The following is a 22,292-nucleotide window of genomic DNA, read 5'->3' on the forward strand; positions in this document are numbered from 1 at the left end:
GGAGAAATATCAATAACCTCAGATATGCAGATGACACCACCCTTATGGCAGAAAGTGAAGACAAACTAAAAAGCCTCTTGATGAAAGCGAAAGAGGAGAGTGAAAAAGTTGGCTTAAAGCTCAACATTCAGAAAATGAAGATCATGGCATCTGGTCCCATCACTTCATGGGAAATAGATGGGGAAACAGTGGAACCAGTGTCAGACTTTATTTTTCTGGGCTCCAAAATCACTGCAGATGGTGACTGTAGCCATGAAATTAAAAGACACTTACTCCTTGGAAGAAAAGTTATGACCAACCTCAATAGCATATTCAAAAGCAGAGACATTACTTTGCCAACTAAGGTCCATCTAGTCAAGGCTATGGTTTTTCCTGTGGTCATGTATGGATGTGAGAGTTGGACTGTGAAGAAGGCAGAACACCGAAGAACTGATGCTTTTGAACTGTGGTGTTGGAGAAGACTCTTGAGAGTCCCTTGGACTTCAAGGAGATCCAACCAATCCATTCTGAAGGAGATCAGCCCTGGGATTTCTTTGGAAGGAATGATGCTGAAGCTGAAACTCCAGTACTTTGGCCACCTCATGCGAAGAGTTGACTCATTGGAAAAGACTCTGATGCTGGGAGAGATTGGGGGCAGGAGGAGAAGGGGATGACAGAGGATGAGATGGCTGGATGGCTTCACTGACTCAGTGGATGTGAGTCTGAGTGAACTCCGGGAGTTGGTGATGGACAGGGAGCCCTGGTGTGCTGTGATTCATTGGATCACAAAGAGTCAGACACGACTGAGCGACTGAACTGAACTGAACTGAATGCAAGAGATTATAGATAGGAAATTAGAAATAGAAGTAGACGCCCTAGAAGAAACAGTTATGCATATTGGAACTGAATTATAGGCTTTAAAAGTAAAGCTAACATTATCCTGTCATGCCAACTATTGGTGGATCTGTGTAACACCCCTAAAAGTAAATGATACAGATTATAATTGAAAAAGGATTAAAAATCATATTTTAGGTGTATGGAATAGCTCCAGCATTAGTTTAGATCTAAAAAAGCTTCATGGCCAAATAAAAACCCTGTAACATTCCTGTCTGGATTTTACTGCTGCAGGGGCTGCTAATGATTTTTTTCGTACCTTTTCTAACTTTATTACTGGAAAAACTATCCTATCAGCTGTCTTCAGTTATGTTGCTGTAGCAGCCTTAGTCCTACTTCTCATCATTATTCTTCCTTGTATTGTCAGAACTCTTCGGCAGAGCACTCAGAGACTCGAGACTGAGATTCACCTGGTTGTCTTAAAAAATAAAAAAGAGGGAGATGCCGGGAGCCAGCACTGGAGATCCCATCCATAACAAGGTCATGCGGAGAAGACCTGACAAGCAAGGCGGATCAGGACTCGAGGGACTCCCTGGATCTCCTCAAACATCAACCCCGAAACCAATGTCTATCTGTCTGCTGCTCACTATGCTATGTCTTTCATCTAATTTCTTGACACTGCTACTGCTAAGTCGCTTCAGTCATGTCTGACTCTGTGCGACCCCATAGACGGCAGCCCACCAGGCTCTGCCGTCCCTGGGATTTTCCAGGCAAGAACACTGGAGTGGGTTGCCATTTCCTTCTCCAATGCATGAAAGTGAAAAGTGAAAGTGAAGTCGCTCAGTCATGCCCGACTCTTAGCGACCTCATGGACTGCAGCCTACCAGGCTCCTCTGTCCATGGGATTTTCCAGGCAAGAGTACTAGAGTGGGTTGCCATTGCCTTCTCCCTCTTGACACTAGTAGAAGGCTATTCCCCATCCACCTCTTTCTGAATAAGGTCAACTTAGGGTGCTAATCAATAAGCCCCCTGGATGATGGTATCCTGTAAGGCTACCAGGCATGAAGGGGGTATTCCAGTTCAATCCCCTCTTTTGGCATTCTAGCCTGCTTGGCAGGTGTATCCACACTCTACAATAATACACATGACTGTTCACAACACTTTAATCATAAACAGCATAAAGAACCTGAACACACGAAAGACCCTAATAGGCACAGGCTGGACCCCAACAGGGGGGCAAGCCATGTTGCATAGAGGATCTTAATTCCCTGACCAGGGATAGAACCTGTGTCCCTTACACTGGAAGCTTGAAGTCCTAACCATGGACCACCAGAGAAGTCCCCAGAAAGTATTCTTTTCTTCTTTTATTTTTGGAAAGAGTTCATGTAGAATTGATATTGTATCTTCTTTAGGTAAAATTCCCTAGTAAAACTGAAATTTTTCTTTGTGGGAAGGACTTTAACTATGAATACAATCTCTTTAATAGATATAAGGCCACCCAAGTTTTCTCTTTCTTGAATGAGTTTTGGTCAGGGATTTGTTTATTTCATCTAAGTTGTCAAATTAATTGTCAGGAACTTGTTCATAAAATTTCATTATCATTTCTAATATCTGATAGATCTTCTATGACAGTCCTTCTTTCATTTACAACATTGGTAATTTGGGTCTCTGTCCTTTTTTCTTGATCAGGTTTGCCAATTTTATTGATCTTTTCAAAGCATCAACTTTCTATATTTCTGTTTTGCTTACTATATTTCTGTTTTCTATTTCAATGTTTTCTGCTCTTTATGTTTCCTTACTTTGGTTTTAATTTGCTCTAAAGTTTTTAGTTTAGTAAAGTGGAAACTTTGGTAATTGATTTTAGACCTTTCTTCTTTTCTAATATGAAAACTTAATACCATCTGTTTCTCTTTAAGCTCTGCTTTAACTGTATCCCACACATTAAAAAAATTATTTGGCTGTGCCAGGTCTTAGTTGCGGCACATGGGATCTTTCAGTTGTAGCATGTGAATTCTTATCGGTGGCACGTGGGATCTAGCTCTCTGACCAGGGATTGAACCTGAACGTCTTGCACTGGGAAATGGACCACCAGAGAAATCTCTGAATCCTACAAATTTATAAGACTTCCTATCATTTCGATTTAGTTGAAAAGTATGTTCTAATCCTCCTTGTTATTTCTTTGACCTGTAGATTATTTAGAAGTGTTATGTTTATTACCCACATATTTGAGAGTTTTCTCAGTATCATTCTGTTGATGATTTATAATTGAACATCATTGTCATCAGAAAATATATCTTTCTGTGTTTTTAATTTTTTTATTATTAAATTTTTTAAGATTAGTTTTATGACCTAGAATATGGTCTACTTTTGGATATTTCATGAACATTTGAAAAGTAAATTCTCTGAGATGCAGTATTCTATGCATTAGGTTGAGTTGATATTAAGTTTTCTACCAACTATTGACAAGAAAAAAGTTGAAATCTCCAGCTATACTTGTTGCTTTGTCTGTTTCTCTCATTGACCGTGATCTGTTCACATACTTCATCTGCCCCATTCTCTCTCTTCTCCTTCTGGCACTCAGTTTCATTTATGTCAGGCAATTTGATATTGTCTCACAGCTCTTGGGTTTTTTCCACTGATTGTTCTTCTCTTTTCATTTTTGTATAAAAATTTTCTATCTTCAAATTCACTTATCCTTTCTTCTGCTTGACCCAGACAGACTTCTTCATCTCTGATGTTGTGTTTTCATGTTTAGAATTTTCATCTGACCCTTTTTTAATAGCTGAAACTCCCCATCATCCATACATTTCCTTTTTAATACTAAGTCCTTTAACTTATTCATTATAGTATTTATAATATCCCTGTCTGATACTTCTAAATCTAGGTTATTTGTGGGTCTGGTTCTGTTGTATATTTTCTCTCTTGGCAGGAGGGTATTTTTTCCTTGCTTCTTTGTGTATCTTATTATTTTTAATCAAATGATGAAGATTCTGGGTCAAAGAACAGTGAAGACAGATATAAATAGTATATGATGCCCAGAATGGCATATGTGCCATGGAATTTGTTCCTGTTTAAAAAATTTTCTTTGGCCATTCAAAGCGGGTATTATTATTCTCCCATTTTAAAGATGAGCAAAGCGTAGGGAGGGGAGGACAGCAACACAACAGGTGGTAGTGCCAGGGATGAATTCAGGTTTGAATCCTGGCTATGTGGCTGATCCCTTCCCTCGCCGTTAGTTGGGATCTGGTAACACTGGGAATAATGGCTGTGGGTTGATAGGGTTGATAAAGACTGGAGGCTGAGAGGCAGTTAGAGCTGTCCCAGCAGTGCAGGGTACAGTGGTAAATGCCCGCCATTGGTCATTAACTCAAACACTTAAAACATACATAGCTCATGCAAGTGAATACACACAGACAGAAGGATAAGACTCAGTATTAAAGACAAACTAGGGAGTGATGGAGACCATGATGAACTGGATGCGCATGCTCCTTTCCAGGAGGACTTATGTGACTCAGTTCTGACTGACTATGCTAGGTGTTAAACCAAGATGAGTATTATAAGTTTTTGTGTGTTTATGGAAGCCAGAAATCTGAACTTAAATGTGCAGTATCCTAATTTTAAGGGTTGGCCACAGGTATAATTTTAAAGAATGTTTATGTAGGCTGTACCGTGAAGGTTCAGCAAAACATGTCTTTAGGCTCTCAGGCTATAGGTCACACAAACCTGGATGGGGGCGGAGGAACTGCCTGCCACCAGGTAGTGCTGCAGCTGTGGGCATGGAGTTTTACCAGGAATGTTTTTGGCCAAAAGGCTAAATGGCAGACTCCAGGATATTTTCTATTAACATGAGACCATTCAATTATACATTTATATTCTTTTTTTTTCAGATTCTCTTCTGTTATAGGTTATTACAAGATATTGAGTATCGTTCCCTGTGCTATATGCAGTGGGTCCTTGTTGGTTATGTATTTTATATATAATAGTGTATATCTATTAATCCCAAACTCCAAATGTATCCCTCCCCTGCCTTTCCCTTTTGGTAACTAGGTGTTTGTTTTCTGTGTGTAGGAGTCTGTTTCTGTTTTGTAAATAAGTTAGTTTGTATCATTTTTTTAGATTCCACATATAAGTGATATCATTTGGTATTTGCCATTTTTTGTCTAATTTATTTCACTTAGTATGATAATCTCTGGATTCATCTTTGTTGCTGCAAATAGCATTGTTTCATTCTTTTTTTATGGCTGAGCAATATTCCATTGTGTGTATGTGTGTATACACGTGTGTGTGTATATATATATATATATATATGCATGTGTGTATAATATATATATATACATACCATGTCTTCTTTATCTGTTCATCTATTGATGGATTCTTAGGTTGCTTCCATATCTTCACTATCGTAAATAATGCTGCTGCGAACACTGGAGTACATGTATCTTTCTGAATTGTAGTTTTCATCTTTTCCAGATATATGCCCAGGAATAGGATTGCTGGATCATATGGTAACTGTAGTTTTAGTTTTTTGAAGAATCTCCATGCTGTTTTCGATAGCGGCTACACCAATTTACATTCCTACCGACAGTGTAGGAGGGTTTGGTTTTCTCTACACCCTCTCCAGCATAATCAAATTTGTAGACTTTTTGATGATGGCCATTCTGACCATGTGAGGTGATATTTCATTCTGACCATTGATTTACATTCCTCTAATACTTAGTGATGTTATGACTTGCTTCATATTTCTACCTGTCTCCTATAGTCCTTCCCCAGGAGTGGCTGTTAGCCCATGTGTGCTCTGAGTAAGACAGTGTGAAGGAAGCACTGTAGCGTAGCGGTTCATAGTCTGGTTTGTTTCTTTGCGTTTCTATTTTCCACTTTTGTCAGAGGATATGTTATTTACTCTCTTTGTATCAGTTCAGTTCAGTTCAGCTGCTCAGTTGTGTGTGACCTTTGTGACCCCATGGACTGCAGCACCCCAGGCTTCCCTGTCATCACCATCTCCCAGAGCTTGCTCAAACTCATGTTCATCGAGTTGGTGATGCCATCCAACCATCTCATCTTGTCATCCCCTTATCCTCCTGCCTTCAATCTTCCCCAGAATCAGGGTCTTTTCCAAGGAGTCAGTTCTTTGCATCAGGTGGCCAAAGTACTGGAGCTTTAATGTCAGTCCTTCCAATGAATATTCAGGACTGATTTCCTTTAGAATTGACTGGTTTGATCTCCTTTCAGTCCAAGGGACCCTCAAGAGTCTTCTCCAACACCACAGTTCAAAAGCATCAACTTATCTAAAAAATAGGGATAATTTGACCTACCTCCAAGGATGGCTGTGAGAATTATGGATGATTAATATTGAGGGCTTGGAAAAATATCTGGCATATAGTAAGTTCTCTACAAATGTTAGCTATTATCATTCATATTCTTTCCTTCTTGGCACTTCTATTTGAGGCATCTATTTTCTGTTTCTGATGCATTAGCCTCCTGGGTGAATTCACTTGTTTCCCAGAGCCCTTAGGGTGCCAAGGCTGCTTTTATTAATTCATTCAAAATATTTATAGAGGCCTGCATGTACCACTCTGTTCCAGGCACTGGAGGATTAGACAGTGAATACAATAGAAGGAGCTTGCATTCTAGAGCCCAAGACTGACAGTAATTGTGAAAACAAAGAAATGAGCAAAATAATTTCCCAAGTGCTTACTGTTGTGAGGAAAAAGAAAATGATGGCATGATAGAGAATGAACAGGTGGCTACTTTAGACTGAGTGCTCAAGGAAGGACACTCTGAGGAGGTATCATTTGACATGAGGTTTGAAATGGAAACCCACTCCAGTACTCTTGCCTGGAAAATCCCATGGACAGAGGAGCCTGGTAGGCTACAGTCCATGCGGTCACAACGAGTCGGACACAACTGAGCGACTTAACTTGCTTGAATGATAAGAAAGTATCTTTTCATTTAAAAATCTAGAGAAATAGTGTTTTAGGCTAATGAAACAGTAAGTGAAAGGACCCTGAGGCAGGAATGAGCTTCGCTTGTCCAGGGAATGGACAATAGGTCAGAGGGCCTGGAGTAGAGAAATTAAAGGGATAGGAAGAAAGAGGATGAGGCCACTGAGCTAGCCAGGGACCATACCTGCCATAGGCCTGGCAGACTTGATTTAAGTTTCAAATGGTTCACTCTTCCTGCAGCGTGGAAGGGTAACATGAGGGGAAGCAGAAAGGCCATCAGCCCCACTATGAACTATTGTGGAATGGGTAGGGGAGGTAAGGGAGAATGACTCTTTCCTAAGCTCTTTTTCCTTTTTCTTTCATTGATTCATTCATCATTCAATGGCTCTCTCTTGAGTGTCTGTTGTGTGCCAGCAATGTGTTAGGCCCTTGGACTACACTGATATATGACATTGGCCTGAGCTTTGCTACCATTGAATTTTCAGTCAAATGTCCCTCTTGGTTTCCTAGATCTTCAAATAGTTCTGTCTGTACACACCATCTTTCATGAACATTAATCCTACAGTGGTTTACCTGAACCACATGCACCTTAATGTGGGCTCACTCCCGGGACGAGTAACCCCATAGGATTCTTTCCTCCCTAGGCACTTGCAGTGTTACCTCCCTCAACAAAACACACGGGATGCAAATAAATGTGGGGATGCAAAATGGATATGGTGCAGGGTCGGGGTAGGGGGAGAAAGAGGCCTCTGAACTTACTTACCAGAAGCCTAGAGCCTGTGGAAGCCTGAATACATTTGTGAACATGGGGTGACGGGGCCTCTACTTCCAGGGGATCATTGAGGGAATTACAGATCATAAAGATGACCTTTGTTTCTGGTCTGTTTTCAATAAGGTCATGCTTGTTTATTTTAAGAGAATATTTTTTAGGGTAGTGAAACAGCATTGCCTAGGATGGAGAACACTTTTTCAAATTCAATTCGCAACCACAGGCTCTCATGTGAAATTCTGAGTGTAACCACATTTCTCAAATGGTAAAGAAAATGGACAATTGACTCTGTTTTCAAATGAAACTGAGCACCTATAACTGTCTTTCACTGTCTGATAGTCGGGCCTGTGAAAATGAACTCCCAAGAAAGTCTGCTGGATAGATTAAACTCCTCTTTGCAACATCTTCTCAAAATAGAAATGTCAGTTACAATTTTTAATGGAGAGAGGAAGGTTTAAGTTCAAGGAAATGACAGGGACTGGAACGATAATTTAGTAGGTTCTGTGTGTCAGGGATTTGCTCTTTAGAATGAATGCAAAGAGGAAAATAACCAGGAAAAGGACAGGTGAAAAATCAGTTTAAGCCAGTTCCAAAATTTTTTTCGTGGCTATGGAATTTTTTTTCAGAATATTCTTCAGAGACCCAACATGAAAAAGAGAGAAAATAGGATCTGTTTTGAATGTGGGAGAGTAATGGGACTCAGCCTTTGGCCACCTACCACATGTCTCCCCATCCCTGGCAAGTCTTAGAGCCTCAGACCTTCAACAAATCCAGCAGGAACCTTGCTGATTTACTTTGTGAAAGAGAACAAAGATTGTGTTAATACCTTTATCCCCTCCTAAGTTAAATTTTCTTCCCCTGCCAAGTTAAGTTTTATTTACAGTATACCATATACTAGGCACTTTGCTGAGAAAACAGTTTATATATACACGGTGTTCCCCTTGATCCCATGAAATGAGTCTTGTTACACCTGTTATTAAGTTGAGGAAACTGAGGCTCAGGGTGGCTAGATCATGTGCCCAGAGTTTACACAATTACCAAGTGGCAAATCTTGGTTTCGAATTCAAAGCTGGCACCAAGGCTTCTGCTTTTAACTAGTAAATTCTCTTAGTTCACCCTCTTTGACAGATTTATTCAATTCTCATCGGAGCCCAAGCATTTCAAGGAATATTTACAGAAAGGAGACAAGGAGGAGAAGGAGGAAGAAAGAGTAATGTGGAGGGGGCAGAGGCAGAAGGAGAGTAGGACTTAAGACTAGTGACAAAGAGGAAATTAGTGTAAAACGATAAAAACCCAGGGAAACAGCTGCTAAGAAATGAAACTCCATGGAAAATCCAAAGAAAGATAATACTAGGAGGAGAGAGAGAAAGAAGAGGTGGGTTTCAGCTGTAAGTTCACTGCTTACTAGTGGCAGAAATGCCAGGATTTCAGCCAGGGCCGGACCCCCTTGGTTTCTATTGTGATCAGATTGACTTAGTCATTGAGAGTGGGGTTAATGTTCATCAACAAACAGATCAGGAGACTGACCCAGGGCACAGGAATCTCACCAATGGATCAGCCAACTGGAGCTGAGCAGTCTTTTTGGGCACCCAAGTCATAAGGCCAAATAGTGCCCAACCCCTGGGTGGTGGCTTTCCATGATGTCAAAGAATCATTTTGCCCCTGTTGACTGAAGTTTTCGTTGGGTTGCTGAGATGACTGGCTAGATTGGGATCTGTGTGCCAATAGTGAGCTGACCCAGGGGACAACTCAAAAGACAAAAATCTGTGAGATGCATTGTTCTTCAAAATAATAAACCAAGGGAAAGAAACCAGTGAGAAACATCTTGGCTTGTTTGTTGTGACTGGTCTCTGCCTTTGGCTGGTTTGCTTGTGTAGAATCAGTGGCCAATATCGTTGTATTGATACCATACAGCACCCAGGTTGTGGGTAGAGTTGGCAGCATAACTCCAACCATTGTTAGGATGTGGCTGGGTAACTGGATGACAGTTGTAGTGGAAGTGGCTGCTTGAGTGGCGAGGGGCAGATCACTTCCTGATGCTTTGCCTCCATTCACCCCTCTGAAGCACCCTGGTCATACTTGTGATGTGGAGTCACAGGCAGGAGTGTTGGAGAGCATCTTGCAGCTTCTGGGAAGGAGAGGAAAGAAACATTTAATGAGGACCTGCTGTATCCCAGGCAGCTCACCTGACTTCTCTAATTAGACTTTTAAGGATAGGCAGTATTCAGTTCAGTCACTCAGTAGTATCTGACTCTTTGTGACCCCATGGACTGCAGCATGCCAGGCTTCCCTGTCCATCACCAACTCCTGGACCTTGCTCAAACTCATGTCCATCGAGTTGGTGATGCCATCCAGCCATCTCTCCTCTGTTGTCCCTTCCTCCTCCCATCTTCAATCTTTCACAGCATCAGGGTCTTTTCCAATGAGTCAGTTCTTCTCATCAGGTGGCCAAAGTATCGGAGCTTCAGCTCCATTAGGCAGTATTAGCTCCATTTTATAAGAAATATTCAGAGGTTTCTGAGATTTGGAGAGATTGTGTTGTTTGTCCAGTTCTTCCACTCCTTTTTCTGTCCTCTTCTCCTTTAGTGCCTATATCCTTACAGATGCTTAGCCCTAACCAGAGGGCCCCAGGATAGGGCCCAGAGAGCTGGATTCAGTCCCATCACTTCATGACAAATAGATGGGGAAATAATGGAAACAGTGAGAAACTTTATTTTTTGAGTCTCCAAAACCACTGCAGATGGTGACTGCAGCCATGAAATTAAAAGACGCTTGCTCCTTAGAAGAAAAGCTATGACCAACCTAGACAGCATATTAAAAAGCAGAGACATTACTTTGCCAACAAAGGAAAGTCCGTCTAATCAAAGCTATGGTTTTTCCAGTAGTCAGGTATGGATGTGATAGTTGGACTATAAAGAAAGCTGAGCATGGAAGAATGAATGCTTTTGAACTGTGGTGTTAGAGAAGACTCTTGTGAGGCCTTTGGACTTCAAGGAGATCAAACCAATCATTCCTAAAGGAAATCAGTCCTGAATATTCATTGGAAGGACTGATGCTGAAGCTGAAACTCCAATACTTTGGCCACCTGATGCAAAGAACTGACTCATTGGAAAAGACCCTGATGCTGGGAAAGATTGAAGGTGGGTGGAGAAGGGGATGACAGAGGATGAGATGGTTGAATGGCATCACTGACTCGATGGATATGAGTTTGAGCAAGCTCTGAGAGTTGGTGATGGACAGGGAAGCCTGGGGTGCTGCAGTCCATGGGGTCACAGAATCAGACATGACTGAGCAACTGAACTGAACTGACTGAGTCCTGGCAGGGCCACTCATTGGGCCAGGCAGATAACATGGTGATGGCAGGCAGTCAGGAAAAGGACAACAGGGAGAGGAGAGCTATAAATGAAAAGTACATATAAAGGCCTTCAGATGTGAGGAGAACACCCCCATTACACTGGCGAACAGGATAAAGCTATAGCCTTTGGGTTTACGGTGTCCTGATTAAATCATCTCTTAGGGCCTTTTGAGTTCCAATGTATATTTATTTATTTATTTTTGCCTCCCATCAAAACTAGCATATCCTTTTTGTATTCTCTTCAGGCTCTGAAGGAGAAGGTAGAGTAGGTAGTGGCAATGAGCTAATCAGATAAGCTAACCTCTACTCTGGGCAGATTAGCTAATGGGCAACTCCTCCCATGACTTAATGCTGTAGTTGGATTAAAGTACATTCCTTCTGATCTTGACCTGGGGGATTGACAAATGATGGGGATTCACACTTCTGTACCCAGTGTCCCTGCAATTACACCCTGGGGACAGCACCTAGCCCAGGGCTGGGCAGGAACTAACATGTGACCTAGACTTGTTTCCCTGCAATTGTGGCATCAATAAGATGGCCAGAGCCTAATGACTGGACTAAAAACTTTGGTTTCTGTATTATGTGGTGGCCCCACAGGAGGTGGGAGATGGCAGGGGTGGGGAAACTATGTTAAAGTCATTTTCTCTTGGTTTTATTGAGAAATAATTGACATACATTGCTGTGTAAGTTTAAGGTACCCACCATGATGGTTCAATTTACATAGATTGTGAAATGATTACCATAGTAGGTTCAGCTAACATCTATCTTCTCATATAGATACAATAAAATGAAAATAAGAAAATAGTAAAGAAAAAAATTATTCTTATGATGAATTTAGGATTTATCTCTTAACAACTTTTCAATACTGTATACATTTGAATGTAGAAAATATTGTAATGAATATAGAATGAGGGATCTAGAAGGAATTTTCCATAATCGTGAAAGTGGAAGCCCTGGAAAAATGAATACACGCACTATCTCAGGTTTTTATAATGCTTTACTGTTTACAAAAGGACTTTCCTGTTCATCATTATTTTTGACCTTCTTACCAACTCCCCATATGGAAGCAGAGGTAGACAGTATTACTTCCACTGTACAGATGAGGAAACCAAGGTTCCCAGAGGTTGACTTTCCCAACATCCAGTGCATTCATTGTCTCAGGGGCGTGGCATGGCAAGCCTTACTGGCATCAACTGTCTTGTGGTTGGATTTCAGATGTGGTGAGCAGAGGGTGGAGATGTAAGATAATTCCTCAATTTGCAATATGTGGAGAGGCTGGCTATTTTGCATAGGCTGACAGCCAGCTCTGGTTCAGGTACTCTCCTGACTTCACTTTCCAGGTTTAAATTGGCTCCTGGCCCTGGGTTTCCCAGGCATGGAAATGGCACCACCGCTGCTGGAAGCAGAGGAGCAGGTGGAGCACATGGTACTCAGCCAGCCTTGGCCTCCCACATCTGAGCAGGTTGGAGGCTGGGTCAATTCTTCCCAGTGTGTGTACTTCACACATTAGAGCCAACTTCTCTCCACACTGTTCTTAACCCTTCCCTTAATTCTGTGCCATGAAATCAGAAATGCTTGTTTCCTAACTTCATGTCCTTTGCCTCCAGGGAGGGTGAATAAGATGGCGAGAAAGTTAGAATTGTTTGAGGTCAATATAGGTGGTATGCTCCTGATGTTGGTACAGAGGCAAAAGGGACTTTGAATTCACCCTTGAGGACCACATAGTTCAATGGGATGGTTGGTCCATATGCATAGCAAAATAAGTCAGTTACGCATTGCATTTGGCTTTAAGTAACAAAGAATCAGTGGAAACCGTGACAGAGTTTATTTTTTGGGGCTCCAAAATCACTGCAGATGGTGATTGCAGCCATGAAATTAAAAGACACTTACTCCTTGGAAGGAAAGTTATGGCCAACCTAGATAGCATATTTAGAAGCAGAGACATTACTTTGCCGACTAAGGTCCGTCTAGTCAAGGCTATGGTTTTTCCAGTAGTCAAGTATGGATGTGAGAGTTGGACTGTGAAGAAGGCTGAGCACCGAAGAATTGATGCTTTTGAACTGTGGTGTTGGAGAAGACTCTTGAGAGTCCCTTGGACTGCAAGAATATCCAACCAGTCCATACTAAAGGGGATCAGTCCTGGGTGTTCATTGGAAGGACCGCTGTTGAAGCTGAAACTCCAATACTTTGGCTACCTCATGCAAAGAGTTGACTCATTGGAAAAGACCCTAATGCTGGGAAGGATTGGGGACAGGAGGAGAAGGGGATGACAGAGGATGAGATGGCTGGGTGGCATCACCGACTCCATGGACATGGGTTTGGGTAGACTCCGGGAGTTGGTGATGGACAGGGAGGCCTGGTGTGGTGCAATTCATGGGGTCGCAAAGTGTCGGACATGACTGAACGATTGAACTGAACTAACTGAACTGATCAAAGAATCAAGGCAACAGTGATTTAAACAAGACTTTTATTTTTTCTTTGAAATTCCTTGAAGTTGGGAGCTGGGCAACCCAAGGCTGGTCTGGTTTCTGGTTGCTTAGTGGTGTCACCAGGATCACAGATTCCTTCTTTTGTTCTGATTTATTTTTTCCCTGTAGGATTGCTTCATGGTCAAAAGATGGCTGTTGGAGATCCAGTCTTCATGTCTCAAACAGGAAGAAGAAGAAAGGGCCAAATGCAAATAGGTATGTAATAGTAGGGTATACCCTCTTTGAATCAGTTACCTGGAAGTGATACACCGAAGTATTGACTTATGTATCTTTGGCTATGCCATCTGCAGAGGTGACTGGAGAGGTTTTGTTTATCTTTTTTTTTTAAACTTAATTTGAACAATTTTTATTTCTGACAATACACTCTTTGATATTATGAAAAAAGAGGAGAAGGCATGCTGGGTAGATCACTAGTGGCCTCAACTCATCTGGGCAATTTCAATGCATGATAGTACAATCCATGCATTCTGCTTAATGTGTGGTTTAGCTAAATAATTAAAACATTCTGGGCCCTAGTTTTCTCACTTTCAAAATGGGCATAATAATACTCATCTTGTAGTGATTAAATTTTATAGGACTTATGAAAATCCAATGAGAGTATGTATGTCAGTATCTTAGAGCTATGGGAGGTATACTGTAAGTGCCCTATAAATGTTAGCTGTGATGGCAAACACAGCAGATGGTGATGATCCAGACCCAGAACTCAGACTGCCTGGCTTATAACCTACTTACAGTACTTTCTGCTCAGCCGTGAGTGCTGAGTATATCGTAGGTATTCAAAGAACATTACTCATTGTGATTGGAAGCATGGAGAAGGCGAGTGTAAGACTCAGTGAGGTGCATTTAGGGAAGGCTTTCTGGACCAGTGGTATCTGGGTTGTGTTTGTGGGTGTAAAGTGGGGGGCCAGTGAAGAAGGTGGGGAGGATGTCATAAGCAGAGCACATGTAGGTATGAAAGCTTGTGATGTGTATTTAGAGCCCATGGTGAGAAGCTTCTGGTGAGTCTGGTCCCCAAGGTCAAGGTAGGAAAGAGGACAGGCTGAGGTGGAGAGGAAGGTGGTGTCTGGGACTTGGAGGGCCCGTGTGCCATGATGACGAGACGACAGCCCAGAGCCCCATCTTGTGGGGCTGGTTTCTGAGGGTGGATGCAATCACATTCTCAGACCAGGAATTAACTGATTTGAACAATGCATGGATTGTTGGCATCTGTCAACTGCTACCTGTTAACCAAAGGCCCAAGGCTCAAACTCTGCCAGGCTCCTCTGGGAAGAGGCCATGAATCGTATAATGATGGCCACTTTGGCACAGAAGGGAATGCTAGTTAGCTGGAGGCTGATTTTATGACTGGAAGAAGGGAAGGCTGTTGTAGGTTTGCATAGAGATAGAAGAGCAAGTTCCTTCTAGGTTTCTACAGGGCTCCATTCCCCACTAGCGGATGAGAACGGTTTGGCTTATCAGGGTCCCCTGGAAATTAAGGTGTTAGGGCAGCTGAAGAGGTAAATTCTGAGTTGAAATGAGGAGGAGGTGCTAGAGACACAGGGGTACATTGTAGTTAAGGGACCATTGGGCAGTAAAGAGGAGAAAGAGCATTTGACCCAAGTTCAAAGTCTTGGGGCCAGTCTCATCTCCATCCCCAAGTTCCTAGAAACAATGTACAGTGTTCTGTAAAACATAGATGATAACACTTGCTTGACTGGCCTAACCAAGCTGTTTGATCAAATGAGAAAATATGGCCTAACCAAGCTGTTTGATCAAATGAGAAAATATATGTCTGTAAAGGCTCTTTCTGGGGGACACCTTAATAAAAATCCAACCTCTACCCCAGTCTCCCAGGCCTTCTGATGGGTTATAGAACACATTGGCCTCTTTCCCACCTTTGTCTGTGTGCTCCTTTTTCTGCCTAGAACAGTCTTTTGCCAGTTCTTTCTATAGTTCATCTAAGCTTATATGCCACTTCCTCTGAAAGGCCTTCCCTGACCTACTGAAAGCATGCACTCCCCTCTGAGCCACTGCTGCCCAAGATAGCTCATGGTTAAGAACCCAGGCTCTGAAGCACGTCTCTAGGGTTCAAGTTCACCTCTGACACATACCAGCTGTGTGACCTGGTGCTTCTGTTTCCACATCTATGAGATGAAGATCATTATATTTATCTCACAGAGTGGTATAGACAAAGATGACTTAAAGAGATGTCAACTATTATTACTGTTCATCAGTATTTCCTTTTGAGAACTAACCATGTCTATAATTAATTTATCTGTATGTATGTTTGTTATCCAACCCTCACTTTTTTCCATAATGGGCTCTCCCCGAGGGGAGTGATCATGTCTTTCTTATCCATTCTTATATACCACACATATAGCTTAGTGCCTGGAACCCAGAAGATGCTCCAGAAATAGTTGGATGAGGAATGTACTGAAATGAGCATTTCCTGGAACCAAGCCCTGGGGTGACCCCAGCAGTCCTGGGACCAGCCAAGGAGCTGGTCAGATGGCCCTGCTTTGCATTTCATTCTCCCCTTGGTAGGGCTTTCACTTATGTAATGGAACAGCAGTGAAACCCCACGATACCTAAGTGCTTCCCCTCTAGCCAGCCCATATATGACCACAAAAAGGGGGAAGAAAAAATAAGAGAAAAAGAAGAGCTCCAAACCGCATGTTTCTTGGGACAGAAAAATGAGCTCTCTTTTTTTCCCCAAAGTCATGTGAGGGCACAGTGACAAACTTGGGCATGTTTTGCTGAGTCTCAGAGCAACCAAGTGGTGAGGAATAAAGGGCCCCAGCATGAGTGTCAGTAGTTGAGACTTTTTCCACCTCTTCCCCTAATTTGCTGTGCAACCTTCACTGGGTCACTTTCCCTCTCTGGGTCTCGTAAATGTCCTCATCGGCAAATTGAGAGGGTTGGAATAAATGATTGAGGTAGATTGGGCATGCAATCCTGGTTTTGCCTACAGATGTAGTATAAGTATCAACAATAACCTCTTTCATTCTCTAAGTGATCTGTGACATGATGACATTAGTTGCTCAGTCCTGTCCGACTCTTTGTGATCCCATGGACTCCAACCCTCCAGGCTCCTCTGTTCATGGGATTTTCCAGGCAAGAATACTGGAGTGGGTTGCTGTTTTCTTCTCCAGGTGATCTTCCCAACCCAGGAACTGAACCTGGGTCTCCTGCATTGTAGGCAGATTCCTTACTGTCTGAGCTACCAGGGAAGCCACAGGTGAGTTGTACTAGGTGATAGATTATAAGATCTGTTTGATTCAGGTCACCGTTTCCATTTTTTTTGGATATGATAAACTGCAGTGAAGTTCCTGTATTCAACAAGTATTTGATAAGCATCTATTATGTGCCAGGTATGGCTTTATGCTCTGGGGATACTGGAGGAACAAGACAGATAAGATCTCTGTATGGAAAATACATTCTTGTGAGGGAGATGGATAATAAACTAGAAAACAACAACAACAAAACAAGTTTTAGATCATTATGAAGAAAGCAAATGAGAACAGTGTGCCAGATGGCGCTAGGAGGTGCTACTTTGTAAAGCATGGTGGGGGGAGGTCTCTTTGAAGAGGTCACATTAGAGTTGAGACCTGACTGATAGGAAGGAACCAGGGAGAATGTGCAGCAAATGCAAAGGCCCTGAGGTAGGAAGTGTTTATGTTTGAAGAACAGAAACAGAGCCAGCATGGCTAAAGTGTATCAAGTGGTTGGAAATCAGGTTAGATTGAAGATAAGGGCAGGATCATATAGGGCCAAGGAGTTAGAGTTTTATTCTAAGCGCAGAATATCTGGTTGTATTTGAATCACTGAAAAATTGTAAAATAAAACTAGCTCTGTGTAGAGTGGACCGAGAGCAAAAAACTTCACGTATCTGGTTAGTTACAGCACAGAAAGCCATAACTTCACCCCAGGCTGTGTGGCACCCTGGAAAGAAAATGAACATCAGAGTCAGAGTGAATTGTGTTCCAATTCTAGCTCCTTTGGCCTATAACCAAAGGAATTGAAAGTGGGATCTTGAAGAGATATTTGTATATCCATGTTCATAGCAGCATTATTCACAATAGCCATGAAGTGGAAGCAACCCGAATGGTTGAGTGGATAAACAAAATGTGGTATATAAATACAATGGAATATTATTCAGACTTGAAAAGGAAGGGAATTCTTATACTTGTTACAATATGAGTGAACCTTATGGATACTATGCTAAATGCAATAAGCCAAAAACAAAACAAAAAAATGCTTGCATAGCAGATATGATCTTGAAGGAGCCATATGGATAGGGAACTGTATACTAGTACATAGTTGGCATTCCGTAATGGAACAGGTGAACGAACAAAGTGGATGACTCATCTAGCCACGAGTTGTAAAGCAATCTGCCTGTTCTAAAATATATGTGAGATTTTCTCCCTCTTACACCATTGGTGGGAATGCAAACTAGTATAGCCACTATGGAAAACAGTGTGGAGATTCCTTTAAAAACTGGAAATAGAACTGCCTTATGACCCAGCAATCCCACTGCTGGGCATACACACCGAGGAAACCAGAATTGAAAGAGACACGTGGACCCCAGTGTTCATCGTAGCACTGTTTATAATAGCCAGGACATGGAAGCAACCTAGATGCCCATCAGCAGATGAATGGATAAGAAAGCTGTGGTACATATACACAATGGAGTATTACTCAGCCATTAAAAAGAATACATTTGAATCAGTTCTAATGAGGTGGATGAAACTGGAGCCTATTATACAGAGTGAAGCAAGCCAGAAAGAAAAACACCAATACAGTATACTAAAGCATATATATGGAATTTAGAAAGATGGTAACGATAACCCTGTATGCAAGACAGCAAAGAGACACAGATGTATAGAACAGTCTTTTGGACTCTGTGGGAGAGGAAGAGGGTGGGATGATTTGGGAGAATGGCATTGAAACATGTCTAATTTCAAATATGAAATGAATCACGAGTCCAGGTTCGATGCATGATACAGGATGCTTGGGGCTGGTGCACTGGGATGACCCAGAGGGATGGTACGGGGAGGGAGGTAGGGGGTGAGTTCAGGATGGGGAACACGTGCACCATGGCAGATTCATGTTGATGTATGGCAAAACCAATACAATATTGTAATTAGCCTCCAATTAAAATAAATATATTTATATTAAAAATAAATAAAATATGTGCGAGATTTTAAAATCTGGTACCATAATAGTTGCTTCAGCAAGCAAACTAACTGAAAGCCTTTCCAACAGGGTCTCATATTAGCATCTTTACTAGTTTTCTATTGCTAGAAAAGCAAAATTCCACAAATATAATGGTTTAAACAACATCAATTTATTACCTTCCAGTTTTGTAGGTAAAACTTTTGCTGTGTGTCTCAGCAGGGCAAAATCAAGGTATCAGCAGGGCTGTGTTCATTACTGGAGGTTCTAGGGAAGGATCTGTTTCATTCCACAACTGAATTGTTTGCAAAATTCAATTCCTTCTTGTTATAGGACTGAGATGCTGTTTCTTCGCTCATTGTCATTGAGGGTCATTCCCAGCTTCTAGAGGCCACTTACATTCCTTGACTTGTGTCCACTTTTTCCATTTTCAAAGTTAGCAACTCTTCTTCTTCTTCCCTCTCATCTCTCTGACCCAGCACAGAAAGGTTCTCCACCTCTAAGTGTTAGTCACTCAGTCATGTCTGACTCTTTGTGCATCTGACTCTGTAGCCTGCCAGGCTCCTCTGTCTATGGAATTCTCCAGGCAAGAACACTGGAGTGGGTTGTCACTCCCTTCTCCAGGGGATCTTCCTGACCCAGGGATCGAACCTGGGTCTCCTGCATTGCAGGCAGATTATTTACTGTCTGAATCACCAGGGAAGCCCCTCCACCTTTAAGGACCCAAGTAATTAGATTGTTAAGTTCACCCAGGTAATGCAGAATACCCCTCCCATCTCAAGGTCCTTAACTTTAATGCTATTCATGAAATCCCCTTGAAAGACTGAAAGATCCTGGGGATTGAGTCGTGAATATATTTGGAGGGTTATTTTTCTGTCTACCACTGCATCCGTTATCATTTTGGAAGGACTGGCTTCTCAGAGCAGGTAGTTGTCTCTCAGTGAAGAGCTATGGGAAATGAGGCCAGCGAAGGAGAATGTTGGACAAAGGCAAGAGACTCGAGGCATTGGCAGTAAATGTGTTGGCAGTCCTGCGAGGGATATGACAGGAAGAGGATGTTGGCTTCATGGAATCCAGGCCCCTAAAAGAAGAAAGAAATACTTGCAAGTTCCAGAAAGTTAAGCTTATGTATCTTGCAGTTTCCTTTCTGATTCTGATCTGTTCTGCCAAGGAGAAAGTAATCTTCAGCTGCCATGAATAATCATAATATGTTTCCCCATGATTTTAATTAGTTGATTGATGGGTTGTTATTGGTTCATTGCTACCAATATTTGAAGGACGTGTTCTTTCTGATTTGGTGAAGCTTCTAGATGTTATTAGAGCAGGCATGACTTCAGCTCACCCAGCTAGTAGCATTGGCTCTGCGTTCTCTCATTGGTTTCTATAGTGGGTTCGGCCATGAATCAGGGACCTGGTGACACAGATCTTTATTTCATTTCTGGATCTTCCTCCCTAAAGAGTCCAGTAAGTTATGTTGCTATGATGCTGTCTGCTTCGAGCCTTTTTATTTCTGTATCTTTGCCATCCTCCTTTCCCTCTTTTCTTTTCTTTCTAGTTTTGTGATGTTTTAGGGTCAAAATAATGAAAAAGAATAGAAACCAATTCAACTCTGGAAATAATCCAGAGATGTAAGAAGGAATGTGCTCAGTTGTTATGTGGTGGTTTAATATGATGTCAAATCCACTTGCTTATGACAAAAATGAAATTGTTTTAAGAGTGAAGTTGTTTTGGTTGAAGAATGAAATTGTCTTTATAAGAAAGTCATTTTGATATGAAGAAGCTACATCAAGACATCTCTTGACATCTATGGTTGCCCATAAGCCCTCAGCAGCTCAGCTGTCCAGGGGTGCCTGGGGGCTTTGCAATAATATGAAGAAGCATCTATGGTGAGGGGACATTTAGACTATAAACACTCAGAGGACAATCTGAAAGTTTTGGTCTTGGCAAGGCAACCCTTCACTGACCTAAACAGCTAGATCTTGGGGCGTTAGGTCCTGTGTGGGTAATGGGGTAAGGACAGGGGAAAGCAGTGCAGCTCCTTGCATGGGGGATCATCTTGTCTGTCAACACTGGCATCTTGATTCCCTAGCAACCTGCTCCAGCAACAGGGGACTTACGTTTTGCTGGGAGCTGGGTGTCAGACTCTTGGTTGGTTAATCTGACTTTCCCAGGAACCAACTTGTGAAGAAAGGGACACCTCAGCTAAATTGGGACTTTATTCCTTTCATCTCATCTTACCTGGAACAAAAGTGTGATTAATATATTATTGGTTTGTGTGTGCTTAGTCGCTCAATTGTATCTGACTCTTCATGACACCAAGGACTGTATGTGGCCTGCCAGGATCCTCTGTCCATGGAGATTCACCAGGCAAGAATACTGGAGTGGGTTGCCATGCCCTCCTCCAGGGGTTCTTCCCAACCCAGGGATCAAACCAGGGTCTCCCGCATCGCAGGCAGATTCTTTACCAGCTGAGCTACGTTATTTCTTTACTAGTTTATTGAGAGACATTATCCTATGCTATTTGCTTGTGAAATTATTATAATTCCTGTAGTGAACATGTGTTAAATATTGACAGAGACAGTCTCAATCTCTGAGCATAATTTGCCACCAACAAAACAAAAATTGACTACTCTAATCTCCTCTGTTCTGATAAAAGGAATTTACAGCAAAGACAAATATTTCCTGGTTCTCTTTGGGAGAGTGAGGCGGTAAGAGGCTGAAGCAGTGCTGTCTTGGGGAGTGTGTGCAGTTTGCTGCCTGTTGATGTAACGCAGACTCAGGCCCAAGGGAGGAAATGGCCACTTCTGAGGCCGCAGTGGTTATAGGTTTCAGGCAAAGCATGGTTGTAATTCTCCCACATGTCATCCTGCAGAGGGATGGGCAGAGTCAGGGTGGAGATTCTTGCCCATGGTTTGCTCCCAGAGAAGGTACGTGTCGGACTTGGACTTTCTAGTTGCTACACAGTGGGAAGCCAGAGTCTCACTGGGTGTTAGTAGAGGTCAGAACTCTTGGGAACAGAGGTTGTGACACAGAGGAAACTCCCCCCTCTGCCCCTGACCACACCCTAGCTTCTTTCACCCAGTCACACAAATGGTTTGTTCAGACAGAGGCAACTCTGAGCAGGACATTTGGAAAAGGTGCTACAGGGGTTGAAACTGTTGCTATGGTGTCATCAAGAAGACTCCTTGGGAAACCCAAGGGAAAAAGAGGTAGTGGAGCTGACAAAAGCTACTAGAGTTTTCTTTGGCTTGAAGTATTGTTTATATTTGAATAAAATAAGCAAATTAGTGTTAAGAATTATAATATGACTGTTGAGCCACACACACACGCTAAGTTGCTTCAGTTGTGTCCGACTCTTTGCAAGCCTATTGGCTGTAGCCTGCCAGGCTCCTCTGTTCATGGGATTCTCTAGGCAGGAATACTGGAGTGGGTTGCCATACCCTCCTCTAGGCTGTTGAGCCACAGTTATGTGCTAATCATGGTTTCACATGGCTTATCTATAGTTATTACATTAATTCTCTCTGCCAGGTAGGCATCATCTGTATCACACAGATATTGAAGTTGAGAAAGAGAGCCTGGGGCTGAGGCGGGGCTGAGATTCAAGTTCAGGTTCATTGATTTTAAAGTTTATTTTCTTTCTCTTTTCCTTCCTTCCTCTTTTATTTCCCCTTTGCCATGTTTGCTTCCTGGGATTCCTGGGTGGCTCAGCTGGTAAAGAATCTGCCTGCAATGCAGGAGACCCCAGTTCAATTCCTGGAGAAGGGATAGGC

At 42.2% G+C, this 22,292-nt stretch overlaps 1 long non-coding RNA gene across 1 annotated transcript in view; it reads left to right on the forward strand.

The window, feature by feature from the left end:
* The window catches only part of LOC121819669 (uncharacterized), a 575,865-nt gene that overhangs the window by 13,638 nt on the left and 539,935 nt on the right, over positions 1–22,292 (forward strand). Inside the window, exon 4 of the long non-coding RNA XR_006060015.2 lies at positions 13,477–13,563. This is a non-coding gene — a long non-coding RNA (uncharacterized LOC121819669). The remainder of the gene's footprint in view (positions 1–13,476; positions 13,564–22,292) is intronic.

Source organism: Ovis aries, chromosome 5 (assembly GCF_016772045.2).
Source record: "Ovis aries strain OAR_USU_Benz2616 breed Rambouillet chromosome 5, ARS-UI_Ramb_v3.0, whole genome shotgun sequence".
Taxonomy (NCBI): domain Eukaryota; kingdom Metazoa; phylum Chordata; class Mammalia; order Artiodactyla; family Bovidae; genus Ovis; species Ovis aries.